This window comes from Oncorhynchus mykiss, chromosome 11, assembly GCF_013265735.2.
Source record: "Oncorhynchus mykiss isolate Arlee chromosome 11, USDA_OmykA_1.1, whole genome shotgun sequence".
Lineage (NCBI taxonomy): Eukaryota > Metazoa > Chordata > Actinopteri > Salmoniformes > Salmonidae > Oncorhynchus > Oncorhynchus mykiss.
In genome coordinates, this window is record NC_048575.1 from 35,719,639 (window position 1) to 35,736,730 (window position 17,092).

General features: G+C 40.6%; 1 pseudogene; it reads left to right on the plus strand.

The window, feature by feature from the left end:
* The first annotated feature begins 450 nt into the window (after positions 1–450).
* The window catches only part of LOC110535011, a 145,995-nt pseudogene continuing 129,353 nt past the window's right edge, over positions 451–17,092 (plus strand).

The following is a 17,092-nucleotide window of genomic DNA, read 5'->3' on the forward strand; positions in this document are numbered from 1 at the left end:
GGCGAACAGTATGTGCTGTTTCTTCCAGAGTCAGTTTGGAACTTGGTAGTGAGCATGTAGTAACCCAAAGGTTGCGAGTTCAAATCTCATCATTGACTTTAGCATTTTAGCTAATTAGCCATTTTTGAACTACTTTTTAGCTACTTTGCAACTACTTAGCATGTTAGCTAACTCTTCCCCTAACCCTAACCTTAGCCCTTTTAGCTAACCCATCCCGAACCCTAACCCTAACCTTAACCCTTTAACTGACCTAAAATGAACCCTAACCTTAAACCTAACCCCTAGCCTAGCTAACATTAGCTAGCTAGAATTTGTAACATATATTACGTTTTGAAAATTTGTAAACTAGAATGTAGATAAAATATGAATTGTAATTCGTAACAAATCATACAAAATGGGTGATGGACATCCACAAATGTGTAACGGTTCTGTAACTACAGACGCTGGGAGATGGGAAGCAAGTACAGGGTAAGGATTTAATTATAAATAGACATGAAACTGGACAAGACACCTGGACAAGAGAAACAGAACAACATCAATGCAGACACGGGAAGTGACAGATTTAGGGGAGGCAATCAATGACGTGATGGAGTCCAGGTGAGTCAGATGAAGCGCTGGTGCGCGTAACGAGGGTGACAGGTGTGAGTAATGATGAGCAGCCTAGCGACCTTCGAGCACCAGAGAGAGGGAGCGGGAGCAGAAGTGACAGTACCCTCCCCCTCTAGGGCCGCCACCTGGCGTCCTACCTGGGCAAGCCCGACGGGCTGGCCAAGTCATGCGAGCCGGCTGGGCCGGCCGAGGAGCCCGGCGAGGAGCGGGAGCCTGGCGAGCCGGACGAGATTCGGACGGTGATTCTTTTGAGCCAGCTGAGGCATGGGAGCCTGGCGAGCCAGCTGTGGCCTCCCCGGATGCTTCGGCAATGGCACCTGGACCCAATGTCACCAACAAAATGCAAAAAAACGAAAAACTCCCTGATGCTTCCAATAGTGGAGTCTGCATTCTGTAACGGTTCCGTATAAACAGACGCTGGGAGACGGGAAGCAAGTACAGGGTGAGGATTTAATAATAAATAGACATGAAACTAAACAAGAACAGAGAGGGGGAGCGGAAGCAGGCGTGACAAAAAAGGAATACATGCCATACAAAACGTAACATATCATACTTGATGGAGTGGTGCAGATTTACATACAGAATAATACGAAATGCTCTAAGACCAGTTTGGTTCAGGCTGAGAAGGATTTGTTTGAGTGTCCACTGGTGGAACACCCAGCAGTTAGGGCCACAGGAGGCTAATTGCTCTTTGGCATTTACCACATTGTCAGGAGAGCTGGATGAAAACATTTCCTCGGCGTGCCTACAGCTCCACCTTAAAATGCATGAATGGAGCACACTGAGAGAAAATGTACGTAAGTTAACACAGTCTTGCCAGCTATGTCGTGTTTTACACGATTTAAAGAATATGTAACTGATGAGAATGGCAGATTCAGAGAGACACCGTTTGGCATTCAAGGCACTGACTTAGCCACATAACAATAAAGAAATACAATGTCTATGTTAGGCAAAGCATATTGGTTTGGTTTCAAGTGTATTTAACGCAAGTTCAATCTGTAAGGATGGTCTGAATGTCCCATCTCACATTAACTTTGGAACAGTATATCAATACATATTCATATTGCTTATTTTATCATGGACACAGCAGGAACTGTATATTGTTAAGTTCACAATTGGGTTAATCAACAGTACAATGCCCTGTCACTCCTCCTCCTCTACTATCAATTAACCACGTGCAGAATGTCAGTCACCTATCATCCGTCTAGCCAATGAGTCACTGTAGAATAACTTGATTCCACCATGCTTTCTAAATAGACCAACGGGCATAGCAGCTCAATAATCACCTTGCTCTCCTACTCACCTATGGGCCCATATCTTGAGACATATTTAAATGAATCCTCTCTTGCTTCTTGCAGCAAAAGCAGATACAGTCGACCTTCTACCTCCCCATTGCCACCAGCTGAAGGTCACGACTTCTGATCCTCTTTCACCCAGCTGGAGGGGTTCTGATGCTAGCTTTCCATCAAATGGCTACCTGCCATCCTGCTGCCTGACACCGGGGATCGTCCTCCGGAAGATGGGCTCATCCCCAAAATATATTTTCAGCAACTTTCACATTTGCATGAAGTTTTTGTTTGTTCATTCAGTTAAGCCTGTATTCGATTGAACTAAAGTACATTTAGAATATCATATGAAGGTTCTCAAAGAAATCCATTTGTCTCCTAATATAATTTTTTTTGAAGAAAATTACCGTACAAGGATAGTGGTGTGTGAATTCTCCCCAGAAAACATACACCACGTTGGATAAGAGAGCATTTGGGACCAATCTAGATGATGGCAGTAATTTTCAACCAATAGTCATAATTGAGAAAAAGAACAAGGGTGACATTTACACATGGCCTAGATTCAAACCCCTACACAACATTAATACTAGGTTCTATTATCTTCCAAAATGGCTGCTCAGTGTCCAGTCCAATATGTTCTTTCATAGACTAAAAGTTGAATGTCTCACACACCAACAGTAGGCATATTGCAAATATATTCATTATCTGAAATTGGTGGCCCTTTATACCATTTCACAAAAAGTACAAGCAAACACAAATGAAATAACAATAATTGCTGAAATGGAATAAAACAGGTCCCCCCATAATGACAACATTTTAATGATGTCACTCAGCCAGCCACACAATAACAAATGTACCCAATGTTTAATTCATGTGTTTTCATGGCACACAGTAAAACTGAAATGTATAGGCCTACGTTCCGTCTTTCATATAGCGCCGGTTCTATCGACACCCACAGTTGGTTGTCTTTGAGTCAGCTTTTTACAAAGTTTAAAAGACAACAAACTTCTTCCTCTGAACCCCCCTGCTGTGTGATTGGAATCTCACTGGTGAGTCATTTATGGAGCCCGTAATTGCCCTCACTGCCACATTTCTGACAGCAACTTCCCCACAGAAACGGCCATGTGTTTATTTATAGTTTTTCACTTTAATTCGGATCCAGAAGCATATGCTTTGTGACTGCAGCTGCTATGTATTTGCTGAGCTGTTTAATTACTGCATAAAAGGGCATCTAAATCCTACACTCAATATGCTCAACAGAAAATGATGTGCTTTAGTACATAATCACAAATAACTCAGCAAAGTTAACTAATATAACTAATATAAACTAATATTTTTAGCACAACGTGGCACTGTAGGAAGCATTTCCTGGCGCAGGAAAGATGTTTCAAGCGCTTGAATAAATCCTTTCCAGTATAACAATGCACAGCGGGAAAGAGGAACATCTCAAACTTCTCACGAAACAGAATGTTAAAAATATCTGTTTCCAGCAAGAAACGGGGCAATGAAATGATCATGATTGTCACTGCTCGTTAATTGTTTGGTAACTTGGGAAACATTTTATAAGCACCGCTCTGTCTCTTCTAATAGAGAGCGACAGGAGCTATGTAACTGCTATATAATTGCTCTGAGAGCCTGAGAGCGTCATACACATGTTGAGATATTGATATTAGCCTTCGGATGCGATAGATTCTCCTTCTCCTCGATCCCTTAGCCCCGGTGAATGAGCTGAAGTGAAAGGGTCTTTGTTACCGTAGTGCAGGGTAGGAAAGACATCAGAGTTGCATCAGTCTCTGAGCACGGATGTGATAGCCTTCCTTTGCCCTCTACAAGCAGCCAGAAAGATGTGTCACAAATTCGGAATCGGATATCGTCTAATACCTTCAACCTGACAGGCCTCCAACCTAATCCCTCATCCAAATCATTTCCAGTCTTTCACTGGAGAGAAAACAAATGTTATGCAATGCGTCAACTAAGCCTGGTCGAAGATATTTCCTAATTTCAACATTATTTCATTAACAAACAAACATTATTCGATATTCAATGATTAATAGCCACAAATCTGTTTTAGATTCAGGATGTCACTCCTTCTCATAGTGTTATTTACAAGTGAATTTGGTTTGTTGTTATTCACCCGGTAACCCCTTAGACAAATTTACATCCCCTGATGTAATGGCTGGCACAGTTACCATCAAATGTACTCTGGGAGAGCTGTAAGTTTGGGTGGGGACTGCGACACACAGAGTCGGACCACACTCAGGGCATGGCCTCTTAAGTCCCTCTCAGACCCCAGGGAGATATCAAACACATGAAGTCATCATCCTCAGGTGTGTACGGGAGCATGACACGTCGTTCATCATCCAACTCACATCAACGAATCCCTCTGAATACAAAACACTAACACACGCACACCCACATACTGTACACACACACACTCATGCTCTAGGAACATGAGTAATATCTCACTGGTAGGAGCTTCAAGAACAAAATGATAAAACATGCACAAACCAAATTTTAAGCTTTTAGTAAAAGCTTTTGTTTCATAGCTAAAAGTTAACTCATGAAGATGCATTCTCTTGGCTTACTCTCACGTCACACCATGAAAGCTGCCTTCTCAGTTTTTATGTCATTAGCCAGTGAGGAACATTGGTAGCCATAGAAACAGGAATTTCATATTTACCTTAGTGTCCCAGGCGTAATATCAGAGGCTCATAGACCTCTTGACACGTATATGTATTTCAATCAGGCAATATCTCCAAGTGCCCCAAAGGACAGGCCTCATTCTCACCAATAAAATACCAACAGTATAAGCCTACTTTATTATATTTGGCTTCCACTGCCACCCACTGAAAGTCTTGACTCCATTTACAGCTAATTACAGATTAAATACTGATTACTTGATCAGCACTACAATATCAAGTTGGCAAGAACTTCACACTGTTTTGTTTCAAATTATTTACACTTCAAGAGTCTTCGACTACTCAGAAAGTATTTCAAGCTAGGCTGCACCAATGTAATGTCAAAGATTCTGTTGATGTTAAAGCATTTCTGCATTTATTAAATCCTTTCTTCTTTTTTGAAAATCAACATTCAATAAGGATATTGGCCTGTACGATGCACAAGGGTTTTATTGCTCTGATGCTCTGGAGAAGAGTTACTACTAAATGGCTAAATTCTAAATGAAAATAGAATCCAATGAGTAACATTGAATGAGGATTTCGGCCTTCACGATGCACACCTTTTTTGAGAGAATCTTATCAGCAAAATAATATGAGGATATCGGCCTGTATGACACCAGTGCAAATAGTCTTGATGGAAACTCACCTCAGAGTTTAAATGTATTTTGAGACAATGATGCTTGCTTGTTTTTAGGAATATGCTTTCATAATCAAAATTATAACAAAACTCAAGCTTACTTGCATTACATTTATACTTACATGTACAGTGCCTTGCGAAAGTATTCGGCCCCCTTGAACTTTGCGACCTTTTGCCACATTTCAGGCTTCAAACATAAAGATATAAAACTGTATTTTTTTGTGAAGAATGAACAACAAGTGGGACACAATCATGAAGTGGAACGACATTTATTGGATATTTCAAACTTTTTTAAATCAAAAACTGAAAAATTGGGCGTGCAAAATTATTTAGCCCCTTTACTTTCAGTGCAGCAAACTCTCTCCAGAAGTTCAGTGAGGATCTCTGAATGATCCAATGTTGACCTAAATGACTAATGATGATAAATTACAATCCACCTGTGTGTAATCAAGTCTCCGTATAAATGCACCTGCACTGTGATAGTCTCAGAGGTCCGTCAAAAGCGCAGAGAGCATCATGAAGAACAAGGAACACACCAGGCAGGTCCGAGATACTGTTGTGAAGAAGTTTAAAGCCGGATTTGGATACAAAAAGATTTCCCAAGCTTTAAACATCCCAAGGAGCACTGTGCACTAATATTGAAATGGAAGGAGTATCAGACTGCAAATCTACAAAGACCTGGCCGTCCCTCTAAACTTTCAGCTCATACAAGGAGAAGACTGATCAGAGATGCAGCCAAGAGGCCCATGATCACTCTGGATGAACTGCAGAGATCTACAGCTGAGGTGGGAGACTCTGTCCATAGGACAACAATCAGTCGTATATTGCACACATCTGGCCTTTATGGAAGAGTGGCAAGAAGAAAGCCATTTCTTAAAGATATCCATAAAAAGTGTTGTTTAAAGTTTGCCACAAGCCACCTGGGAGACACACCACACATGTGGAAGAAGGTGCTCTGGTCAGATGAAACCAAAATTGAACTTTTTGGCAACAATGCAAAACGTTATGTTTGGCGTAAAAGCAACACAGCTGAACACACCATCCCCACTGTCAAACATGGTTGTGGCAGCATCATGGTTTGGGCCTGCTTTTCTTCAGCAGGGACAGGGAAGATGGTTAAAATTGATGGGAAGATGGATGGAGCCAAATACAGGACCATTCTGGAAGAAAACCTGATGGAGTCTGCAAAAGACCTGAGACTGGGACGGAGATTTGTCTTCCAACAAGACAATGATCCAAAACATAAAGCAAAATCTACAATGGAATGGTTCAAAAATAAACATATCCAGGTGTTAGAATGGCCAAGTCAAAGTCCAGACCTGAATCCAATCGAGAATCTGTGGAAAGAACTGAAAACTGCTGTTCACAAATGCTCTCCATCCAACCTCACTGAGCTCGAGCTGTTTTTCAAGGAGGAATGGTAAAAATTTCAGTCTCTCGATGTGCAAAACTGATAGAGACATACCCCAAGTGACTTACAGCTGTAATCGCAGCAAAAGGTGGCGCTACAAAGTATTAACTTAAGGGGGCTGAATAATTTTGCACGCCCAATTTTTCAGTTTTTGATTTGTTAAAAAAGTTTGAAATATCCAATAAATGTCGTTCCACTTCATGATTGTGTCCCACTTGTTGTTGATTCTTCACAAAAAAATACAGTTTTATATCTTTATGTTTGAAGCCTGAAATGTGGCAAAAGGTCGCAAAGTTCAAGGGGGCCGAATACTTTCGCAAGGCACTGTAAGTCATTTAGCAGGCTCTCATATCCAGAGCAATTTACAGTTAGTGCATTCTTCAATAGCTAGGTGCGACAACCACATATCACAGGCATAGTAAGTACACTTTTCCCCAATAAAGTAGCTATCAGCAGAGTCAGAACTACAGTCATGGCCAAAAGTTTTGAGAATGACACAAATATTGATTTTCACAAAGTCTGCTGCCTCAGTATGTATGATGGCAATTTGCGTATACTCCAGAATGTTATAAAGAGTGATCAGATGAATTGAAACTAATTGCAAAGTCCCTTTTTGCCATGCAAATGAACTGAATACCCAAAAAACATGTCCACTGCATTTCAGCCCTGCCACAAAAGGACCAGCTGACATCATGTCAGTGATTCTCTCATTAACACAGGTGTGAGTGTTGACGAGGACAAGGCTGGAGATCACTCTGTCATGCTGATTGAGTTCGAATAACAGACTGGAAGCATCAAAAGGAGGGTGGTGCTTGGAATCATTGTTCTTCCTCTGTCAACCATGGTTACCTGCAAGGAAAAAAATGCAGTCATCATTGCTTTGCACAAAAAGGGCTTCACAGGCAAGGATATTGCTGCCAGTAAGATTGCACCTAAATCAACCATTTCTCGGATCATCAAGAACTTCAAGGAGAGCGGTTCAATTGTTGTGAAAAATGCTTCAGGGCACCCAAGAAAGTCCAGAGAGCGCCAGGACCGTCTCCTAAAGTTGATTCAGCTGCGGGATCAGGGCACCACCAGTACAGAGCTTGCTCAGAAATGGCAGCAGGCAGGTGTGAGTGCATCTGCACGCACAGTGAGGCAAAGACTTTTGGAGGATGGCCTGGTGTCAGGCAGGGCAGCAAAGAAGCCACTTCTCTCCAGGAAAAACATCATGGACAGACTGATATTCTGAAAAAGGTACAGGGATTGGACTGCTGAGGACTGGGGTAAAGTCATTTTCTCTGATGAATCCCCTTTCCGATTGTTGTGGCATCCAGAAAAAAGCTTGTCCGGAGAAGACAAGGTGAGCGCTACCATCAGTCCTGTGTCATGCCAACAGTAAAGCATCCTGAGACCATTCATATATGGGGTTGCTTCTCAGGCAAGGGAGTGGGCTCACTCACAATTTTGCCTAACACAGCCATGAATAAAGAATGGTACCAACACATCCTCCGAGAGCAACTTCTCCCAACCATCCAGGAACAGTTTGGTGAAGAGAAATGCCTTTTTCAGCATGATGGAGCACCTTGCCATAAGGCACTAGTGATAACTAAGTGGCTCGGGGAACAAAACATCGATATTTTGGGTCCATGGCCAGGAAACTCCCCAGACCTTAATCCCATTGAGAACCTGTGGACAATCCTCAAGGGGTGGGTGGACAAACAAAAACCCACAAATTCTGACAAACTCCAAGCATTGATTATGCAAGAATGGGCTGCCATCAGTCAGGATGTGGCCCAGACGTTAATTGACAGCATGCCAAGGCGGACTGCAGAGGTCTTGAAAAAGAAGGGTCAACACTGCAAATATTAACTCTTTGCATCAACTTAATTTAATTATCAATAAAGGCCTTTGAATTATACTTCACTATTCCATAGTAACATCTGACAAAAATATCTAAAGACACTGAAGCAGCAAACATTGTGGAAAAAATATTTGTCATTCTCAAAACTGTAGATACCAAAATAGAAAATACCTTAATAAAAAATTACTCTAGTAAAAGTGAATGTCACCTCATACTACTTCAGTAAACGTCTAAAAGTATTTGGTTTTAAATATGGTCAAGTATCAAAAGTAAATGTAATTGCTAAAATATACTTAGGTATCAAAAGTTAAATCATTTCACATTCCTTATATTAAGCAAACCAGACGGCACGATTTCTTTGTAAAAAAAATATGGATAGCCAGGGGCACACACCAACACTCAGGCATAATTTACAAACACTTCATTTGTGTTTAGTGAGTCCGCCAGATCAGAGGCAGTAGGGATGACCAAGGACATTCTCTTGATAAGTGCGTGAATTTGACAATTTTCCTGTCCTGCTAAGTATGCAAAATGTAACGAGTGCCAGGGAAAGTGTATGGAGTAAAAAGTACATTATTTTCATTCGGAATGTAGGGGAGTAAAAGTAAAAGTTGTCAAAAATATAAAAGTAAAATACAAATATCCACCAAAAACTACTTAAGTAGTACTTTAAAGTATTTTTTACTTAAGTACTTTACACCCCTGGGTTCATTATTATTTTTCATATAATTAGTATTATTCCAATGAAAATGTCTGCATAGCCCAGGTTCTCTGATATTATGAGTGAGATATCTCACATCTGGGATTCACCCACTAAGGTATAGTAAGACCTAGAGACTGTGTCCAAGATGTCCGACCTTTGACATAATCTACTCACATTCGCATACACCGATTCAGGCCCAACTTCACACGGGCACTAGCACTCAGTACAAAAAGGGAGTAGCGAGAGCAGTGATGACGTCATCACGTCATCCAAAAACATGGCAGACATTGGCTGAATATAAATGTTAATATATTCGGCTGTGATTTATGGACAAAACATTTGGCTTCATTGACAATTATTTGAATAATTCAACAGATGTCTTGTGCACAAAGGTGTTGACTAAAGGGTCTTATTAGGAATTTTGAAATCTGACTTCTGTATGTGGCCATGTATGGAAATTGTCTTTCTGGGCCGAGTGTCAGTTTTTATTTGATTTCTTTCAACTTTTTTTTCAAGGAGTGAAGATGGACATCAAGAAGGTAGATGCGGTCAGGACATAGTCAGTCCCAACCACCATAAAGGGATTACAACGGTTTTTGGGGTTTGTCAACTTCGACCTCCGTTTCATCAGGAACTTCAGCTACATCGCCGCTCCTCTCACCTCTCTCCTCAAAGTTGGTCCTGTAGGTTGGTGTGGAGTCCAGCAGCCGATGAGGCCTTCCGTCTTCTCAAGGGACTTTTGACCTCCGCCCCATTACTCAAACACCCAGATCTCGTGATATCCTTTGTGGAGGAGATGGACGCTTGAGAGGTGGGTGTGGGGGCAGTTCTGTCCCAACGATAAGGTAATCCACAGAAATTGTATCTGTGTGCACAGTACTCTAAGAAACTGTACCCTGCAGAGAGGAATTATGACGTCGGTGATCGAGAGCTCCTGGCGGTGAAGTCGGCATTAGAGGAGTGGAGACACTGGCTGGAGGGCGCCAAGGACCCATTTGCCACCCTCACCGACCACCGGAACCTGGAGTACATACAGACAGCGAGGAAGATGAATCCATGCCAAGCGAGGTGGACCCTTTTCTTCACAAGATTTGACTTCACGCTGACCCAGGTAAACAAAAACACCAAAGCCGATGCCCTGTCCCGTCTCTACGATTTGGGAGAGGGTCCTGTCCAGAATGCACCTATAATCTGCCAGGCAGCTGTCATCCGCCACACAGCTGTCGTCACTGGACATCCAGGTATTTCGCAAACTACCCAATCTATCTCTGAGAGGTATTGCTGGCCTATCTTGGCACAGGACGTTAGTTGGTACATCAACTCTTTTCCATATGTGCTCAAACCACCCCCCTGGAATGTGCAATATTAGCCCTTCATTCTTCTCATAATTCTTCAAGCTCTGTCAAGATGTTGGGGATCGTGGCTAGACAGCAGTTTACAACACTTGCAATAGATTTTCAAGCAGATTTAAGTCAAAACTGTAACTCAGAAACATCCACTGTCTTCTTGGTAAGCAACTCCAGTGTAGGTTTGGCCTTGTGTTGTAGGTTGTCCTGTTGAAAGGTGAATTCCTCACCCAGTGTCTGTTGTGAAGCAAGTTTTCCTCTAGGATTTTGCCTGTGCTTAGCTTCATCCCGTTTCTATTTATCCTGTAAAAACTCCCAAGTACCATGATTCATCCACCACCATAATGGAAAATTAGGCAGCAGTTACTCAGTGATGTGTTGGGTTTTGCATTTAGGCCAAACGTTTTTTTTGCAGTATTACTTTTGTGCCTTGTTGCATACAAGATATATGTTTTACAATATTTGTATTAATCTTTTAACTCTGTCATTTAAATTGTGGAGTCCCTACAATGTTGTTGATCCATCCTAAGTTATTCCGTGACAGCCATTGAACGCTAACTGTTTTACAATCACCAATGGCCTCATGGTAACATCCCTGAGCAGTTTCATTCCTGTCCTGCAGCTCAGTGCAGAAGGACGACTATCTTTGATGTGTCTGGGTGGTTTAATACATAATCCAAAGCATAATTATTAACTTGACCATGCTTAAAAGAGATATTCATATTCTGATTTGATATCGTACCGATCTAACAAACACTGCCCTTTTATGAGGCTTTCAAAAGGCTCCGTGATCTTTTAAGTTCAACCTGTGCTTGAAATTCAATACTTGACTGTGGGAGCTTACAGGTGATGTATGTATGGGGGACTGAGGAAGGGTTAGTCATTAAAAACATTTAATCCCCTATTATTTCACACAGAGACCACATAACATATTATGTGATTTGTTCAACCAAATGTGACTCCTGAACTAATTTAGGCTTGCCTACACAAAAGGGGCAAAATTCTTATGCAATGACTATATTTTAGGTATAATTTTTTTTTCTCCACTTGACAGAGTATTTTGTGTTCATTGTTGACAACAAATTACGATTCAATCCAATTTTAATCCCACTTTGTAACACAATAAAATTTGAAGAAATACAAGGGGTATGAATACTTTTGCAAGGCAATGTAAACTTAAAGTGTACTTATTCACTCACAAGCAGTTTCACGAAAGAAATCAATGCTTCAACTTAAAAAACAACTCCAAGTGTATTTTGAATGAATATTTGTAATTATTTGTATAATTTATTTAACTAGGCTGGTCAGTTAAGAACACATTCTTAGTTACAATGACAGCCTGCCAAAAGGCAAAAGGCCTCCTGTGGGGACGGGGGCTGGGATTAAAAAATAAAATATAGGACAAAACACACATCACGACAAGAGAGACACCACAACACTACTTAAAGAGAGAACTAAGACAACATAGCATGGCATCAACACATGACAACACAGCATGGAAGCAACACCACATGACCACATGGTAGCAACAGAGCATGGCAGCAGCACAAAACATGGTACAAACATTATTAGGGGAAGACAACAGCAGAACGGCAAGAAGGTAGAGACAACAATACATCACGCGAAGCAGCCACAACTGGCAGTAAGAGCGTCCATGATTGAGTCTTTGAATGAAGAGTTGGAGATAAAACTGTCCAGTTTGAGTGTTTGCTGCAGCTCGTTCCAGTCGCTAGCTGTAGTGAACTGAAAGGAGGAGCGAGCCAGGGATGTAGGTGCTTTGGGGACCTTTAACAGAATGTGACTGGCAGAAAGGGTGTTGTATGTGGAGGATGAGGGCTGCAGTAGATATCTCAGATAGGGGGGAGTGAGGCCTAAGAGGATTTTATAAATAAGCATCAACCAGTGGGTCTTGCGATGGGTATACAGAGATGACCAGCTTACAGAGGAATATAGAGTGCAGTGATGTGTCCTATAAGGAGCATTGGTGGCAAATCTGATGGCCAAATGGTAAAGAACATCTAGCCACCCGAGAGCCCCCTTACCTGCCGATCTATAAATTACGTCTCTGTAATCTAGCATGGGTAGGATGGTCATCTGAATCAGGGTTAGTTTAGCAGCTGGGGTGAAAGAGGAGTGATTACAATAGAGGAAACCAAGTCTAGACTTACCTTTAACCTGCAGCTTTGATATGTGCTGAGAGAAGGACAGTGTACCGTCTAGCCATGCTCCCAAGTACTTGTATGAGGTGACTACCTCAAGTTCTAAACCCTCAGAGGTAGTAATCACACATGCAGGGAGAGGAGCATTCTGCTTACCAAACTGCATTACATTTATTCTGGAGGTGTTCAAAACAAGTTTAAGGGCAGAGAAAGCTTGTTGGACACTAAGAAAGCTTTTTTTGTAGAGCTTTTAAAACAAAATCCGGAGAGGAGCCAGATAAGACTGTATACTAAAATACAGTTGAAGCATTTGAAATTGAAGTAAGTTATAATTAATGTGTTTAAGTTTCTTGATAGTGAACATGTATTATAGTTAAAGACTGAAAAACAATTCATTTAAAATACACTTTTAATAACTGTATTGAAGTGTAATGATATTAGTACATCTCTTAAATTAAAACTATTAATTTAAAGTACACTTTTAATAACTGTATTGAAGTGTAATGATATTAGTACATCTCTTAAATTAAAACTATTAATTTAAAGTACACTTTTAATAACTGTATTGAAGTTTAATGATATTAGTACATCTCTTATTTGAAGTAAAAGGAAAGGGAAGCATATTATTAGAATTTGTAGTATATTTAAATATAATTTAGTAGAGGGGAGCGTGTCCTTGCCTGAAATGGTTGCCCTACATGGACCGAGCTAACAGGCTCCATGGCTGTATTATTTACTAGAGAGATTTGTGGTGGTAATACTGTAGTATTTACTGTAGTATTCTACAGTATAACATTCTACAGTGTGTTGTATAGTATTCTACAGTATACCACAGAATTATATAGTAAGTGCCGTAGTATTCTAAAGTAAACTGTACTACTTTTTCATGTGGAAGGCAGAGCACGAAATAGGGAGTAGGGTTCCATTTGAGACACAACCATAGAGCATCTGTCAAACTCTCTCACACAAAGTGCATTAGACAGACACAAATATTTAACCAGGAAACCATTTGCAGGACACCTTTATTTTCTGTGTGCTGAAAAACAAGAGCGTAGAATAGGATGTATACACAACTGGGAGTGGCACCAATACATCACACAGACGGTGAAGGACTTATTTCTTAGAAGGATCATATCGGAGCCAAAGCCCTTCATTTCACATCAGGACTCGTTTCCTGTGTAGCCCGTAAGCAGGACTGTCAGGCGCATTAAAGATTTATTCTCCAAATCCCACGGTGGAGCACTAGTGTCACATAAATCACATTTTGGACGCATGCATATAATGTGTTTATGTCTGTGTGACATGTGGGGCAGAGAGGAAAGATGCATGTGTACAGTTCGTGGCCAAAAGTTTTGAGAATGACACAAATATTAATTTTCTCAAAAGTCTGCAGCCTCAGTTTGTATGTTGGCAATTTGCACATACTCCAGAATGTTATGAAGAGTTATCAGATGAATTTCAATTAATTGAAAATGTCCTCTTTGCCATGCAAATGAACTGAATCCCCCAAAAACATTTCCACTGCATTTCAGCCCTGCCACAAAAGGACCAGCTGACATCATGTCAGTGATTCTCTCATTAACACAGGTGTGAGTGTTGACGAGGACAAGGCTGGAGATCACTCTGTCATGCTGACTGAAAGGAAACACGTGCTGTCATCATTGGTTTGCACAAAAAGGGCTTCATAGGCAAGGATATTGCTGCCAGTAAGACTGCACCTAAAATCAACCATTTATCAGATCATCAAGAACTTCAAGGAGAGCGGTTCAGTTGTTGTGAAGAAGGCTTCAGGGTGCCCAAAGAAGTTCAGCAAGTGCCAGGACCTTCTCCTAAAGTTGATTCAGCTGCGGGATCAGGGCACCACCAGTACAGAGCTTGCTCAGGAATGGCAGCAGGCAGGTGTGAGTGCATTGATTATGCAAGAATGGGCTGCCGTCAGTCAGAATGTGGCCCAGAAGTTAATTGACAGAATGCCAGAGCGGATTGCAGAGGTCTTGAAAAAGAAGGGTCAACACTGCAAATATTTACTCTTCGCATCAACTTCATGTAATTGTCAATAAAAGCCTTTGACACTTATGAAATGCTTGTAATTATACTTCAGTATTCCATAGTATCATCTGACAAAAATATCTAAAGACACTGAAGCAGCAAATTTTGTGGAAATAATGTGTCATTCTCAACTTTTGACCACGACTGTATGTATCTACTTTTAACTATGTACTGAATTGTGAGGGCATGTACTGTAAGTCCTCCTCTTCAGGGGTTCCAATAACTTCTGGCTTTTTCTCCTGGCCTGCCCTTACAGAAAAAAACACGTGAATTTCACATGTGATAACATGATCTTATGTGAACTTAATTTGATAAAAGCAACATGCAAAAACATGATCTCATGAAATAAATGTGACAACATGGGGGGTGCAAAATTTCAACAAAAGTTTTTTACATTTGAAAAAACTATTCCACAGGAGTTAGATTTTCACATGTGCAAATCGATTTTCTCGTGATAGTTTTTCATGCTATTTTCCTCACATGTGAAAGGGTGATGTTAACATGTGAACTCTAAATGTAGACATGTGAACATACGGTTTCACATAATTTCAGCTCAACATGTAAAAACAGCTATTTCAACTGGGGAAAATGGGATTTCACATGTGAAAATCGTGAAATTGCACATTACGCTTTTTTGTAAGGAGGTTATAGGGTAAGTGGTACGCTGTTCAGCTGACATAATGTAAAAATCTTTAAATCAACAGGATTACGTTTGACATGATCACTTAGCGCTGACTTTTAAATATGAACCCACCTGGGATTTGAACTCGCAATCTCTGGATTCAGGATACATGGATCTGCTGTGCCACACAAGTCTGTAGGATTCTTGGAAATCCCTGCATTACCTATAATACATCTCTGTACTTACCAAAGAGTGCCATCTGCATTGTTATTTTAGTTATCAGTTAATCTGACAATTTTCTCATCATTGATTTGATTCACTTATTTCAGCAATTTGAGAGTTTTCTATATCGTTGTCTAATGTTTGTGTGGCATATTATTTAGTTTTAATATTACTCCTGAATTACTATGATAAATATAATCTTTTTTTTCTTGTGTATTTTTAACAAAGCTGGGATTTACTTTGAAGCCATAATTGTAGAAATACAGGTGAAATCTGTTATTGACACAGACATGGTTGCGTAGCAGGAAGATCAGAATGTTCAAATCCCATGTGAGGACATGCTGAATAATTACTGTATAAATAAGCATACACAAAGTACTGTAATCATGTATGTCAAATATGTATGTTGAAAACACTATGTAACATTCCGGGGACATCCTGATGACAAATATTTGTTTGCAGGGCATCACCTGTGAAATCTCGTGAAAAATATCCACGGAAAGCTTCATGGGAAATACCACATGGTTTCACAAGTGAAATACCACATGGCTTCACATGTGAAAGGTTGTGTGATCACAGCCAGTGTTCCAAAACCACCTGATTTCACATAATAAAATAATAATTATATATGTGAAATCAAGTGTTTTTTCCATAGGGGTGGAAGTTAATCTTTCAATGCCTTCATGGGCTATGCTACAGCATGATAATAGATATTGATGACCTTTATTTGGGGTGAAATCAAAAGTTCTCTTTCACTGAGGTGGAGCCCACTGACAAGCAGTAGAGTTTGTGAGCACGGTGTTGCTGAAAGGCTTGGTGAGTGTTTGGTGTGGAATGTTAATAGCCTTCACAGTCTCTTGTCCTGAGGCAAAACAGGAACATGGTATGCACATCTAAACCAGGCTACTGTGGTCTGGTACGTGGGCCCAATGCATCCCTACTCTGAACCCACACTTAGTCAAGGTGACTTGGGCACAGATCAACTCTCTGAAATCCTTGTCTCAGAAAGCGTCGACTGCCGTTTTGAAATCGGTCTTCGCATCAGAGGCGGTCTCTAGTTCGACAACTGACTGAGCTCTGGAGATTCTTAGGAATGAGTCAACTACAGCGTGTCACAAACGACATGATACAGAAACACCACAGGCAAAGAATCACACTAGTCTCATTACATTTATAGTGTCCAGACACTCGTTCAAAAGTTGCATAAATATGAATGCTTCTTCATTTTGTGGGTCTCAGTTGTGTTTTATTAATTACAATTTGTCAGCACTCATAGGCAATTACCTAAACAGCATGTTGATGCCAGAATAGTTGTAGTGTTTTTTATTTCACCTTTATTTAACCAGGTTGTTTAGTTGAGAACAAGTTCTCATTTACAACTGCGAACTGGCCAAGATAAAGCAAAGCAATTCGACACATGCAACACAGAGTAACACATGGAATAAACAAACATACAGTAGAAAAAAAGTTATATACAGTGGGGCAAAAAAGTATTTAGTCAGCCACCAATTGTGCAAGTTCTCC